At 40.4% G+C, this 2,500-nt stretch overlaps 1 protein-coding gene across 1 annotated transcript in view; it reads left to right on the top strand.

Annotated features, from left to right (window-relative positions):
* LOC137971913 (uncharacterized) overlaps positions 1-2,500 on the top strand; it is a 40,634-nt gene that overhangs the window by 34,064 nt on the left and 4,070 nt on the right. The gene's annotated exons all lie outside the window — the stretch shown is intronic.

Raw genomic sequence — 2,500 nt, 5'->3', positions numbered from 1 at the left:
AGCATCCACGTCTCCATTTACATTGAGGTATTCTGTCTTTCTGGCATTCAACAATAAACCAACCTTGGCTGATGCTACCTCTAAGGATACAAGAAGTTGTTGTGCATCTTCAAGGGTCGATGACGTCAGTGCAATGTCATCAGCATAGTCGAGGTCTGGGAACTTTCCAGGATCTCTGTTGGTCTTACTCGGCTTGACATCAAGGCCTAACTCGTTCATGCCATCAATGGATTGCCGCAGAATGTAGTCGACCACAATCACGAACAGGTATGGCGCTAGCGAGTCACCCTGGAGAATTCTTGTTGTTGTAACAAATGATTCTGTTGGCGGCCATTAGGGGTGCTGACAAAGCTGGTAGGTGCATGGTACATTACAGCAATAGCTTGAACAATTTCATCTGGAATACCATAGTTTGATAGAATATGGAGCACGATGTTGCGATTTACACTATTAAACGCCTTTGCAAAATCAACAAAGATGATTGCAGCCTTTCCTTTCGATATAATCATCTCTTCTATTATTCTGCGCACTGCAAGTATCTGTGGTGTAGTCGAGCGGCCTCTTCTAAACCCATTTTGGTTTCTTCAGAGTATAGGATCGACGTGTTCGGCAATTCTATTAAGAAGCATTGAGTTGCAGATCTTGGATGCGATATCGGAAAGAGTGATACCTCTGTAGTTGGCAGGGATTGAGAGATCTCCTTTCTTAGGCAGTGGCAGGATGGAAGAAAGAGAGAAATCTTTTGGTTTGTTTCCAGATTTTGTTTCATTGCAAAAGTGAAGCAGGTGAGAGTGGAACAATGGTGATTCCCAGATAAGGGCAGGAATTTTATCAGGCCCGGGGCTTTTCGTGTTTTGAAGCTTCTTCACGCTTCTTTTATTTCTTCCATTTCAAAAGGACCTGTTTTAATAGGAAGACAGTCGGCAACTTTGTTGGAAAAGAATGCATCTTCAGGTAAGCATGTTCCGTCGACTTCTTTGCCAAGCAGTGATTTGAAATGAGTAAGCCATGTTTGGCGGCGTTCTTCTGGGGTGTTTCCTCTCACATCGGTGGCGGGAGACGACTTTTTGTTCGTGATCTCTCTGAGAACTTGCCAGGCAGCCCCATGTTTGTGTTCATGGTGCAGATTGTCCAGCTGGGCAGTCTGTCTCTTAATTTCATCTTCCAGTGCTTTGTTGTACGCTTCATCTAAGTTTTTCTTCATCATCTAAGTTCATCTCAGTTCTTCTTCATTTAAGTTTTTTTTTACTACCGTATAATTAACAGTTATAGCGCGAAAGCGGGAGTGATATCGCGTAATACTTAGCCGATATCACGCAAGCTTGAGCGCTATAACTGTTTTATAATAGGCCACTTTCGATATATTAAAATTCAGTCCTAAACAAAAGGCATCGTCTTGAGGCTCTGGGGAATAAACTCATACAAATCCTCATATTTATTCCCCAGAGCCTCGAGATGATGCCTTTTGTTTTAGGACTGAATTTTAATATATCGAAAGTGGGCTATTCAACACATTGATAACAAATGAAAGATTTCCAACTTGTAACATTTGTGAAGCGGCGCCGGTCCGTCATTTTCACATTCTCTTGCGAAATCTACATACATCGCCGAATATACACCTTATTCCAAAATGGCCACTGATGTATGCGGATACAAATTGGCCCTTGTTGCCTCGTTCAAGATAAAATATTCTTTTGAATTTTTAGCTTAAGAACGAGGCATCAAGGGCTAATTTGAATAAAAACAAAGGAATATTTAAATGGCGGCCATTTTAGAATAAGGTGTATACGTCATGTAGACCTACGGATATCGAGAGCTTTATGACCATATTTGGGCAGTGTATCATGTGTTGAATTATAATAGGAAATAAACGCTTCATGAAATTAAAGCGAATTTCAAAAATTCGCGTTAATTTAAGTGGCGTTCATTTATGTAACGTCAAGTGTAGTGTAAGTAGCGCATTAATTTCCGCGACCTTGATTTCCATTATTTTCCCAAATCTGTGACTCAATCCAAACATTTTTGACACCTACAGTATGTTGCCCAGAATCCGACCGGCACCAGTATCCGACCACTTAAAAAATAATTTCAATTTTTGCAAGGCCCTTATTAGTTTACGGAAAACGAAGTATACCGAAAGAAAACCAAACATTTACATTTCCTGAAATGTACTGTTTCCAGAATAAGGGAGACCAGAATCATAAACAAAAAATTTTCACTAATTATAAGCGTGCCCAGTATAGAGCGGTTTTCAAATGAGTGTCGTAAAACCAAAACCATAGTAATTACTTTAGCCAATCAAAGAGGACGGAGACAATGCAGTAAACCAATCAAATCTCGAAGTAATTACACGTAGCCGACACAGAAGGTGGGAAAATGTGCACGCGCGAGCCACGATTGGTTTTGGTTTCACTTCTGATTGGTTGAAAAAGTGGTGCGAAAACTTTGAACCAATCACTGAGTTAAGTAGATGCAAAACCAAAGTAATTTGCTAATTACT

This window comes from Montipora foliosa, chromosome 9 (genome assembly GCF_036669935.1).
Source record: "Montipora foliosa isolate CH-2021 chromosome 9, ASM3666993v2, whole genome shotgun sequence".
Classification (NCBI taxonomy): domain Eukaryota; kingdom Metazoa; phylum Cnidaria; class Anthozoa; order Scleractinia; family Acroporidae; genus Montipora; species Montipora foliosa.
The sequence above is the reverse complement of the archived record's forward strand: the minus strand, read 5'-3'. Positions and strand labels throughout refer to the sequence as shown.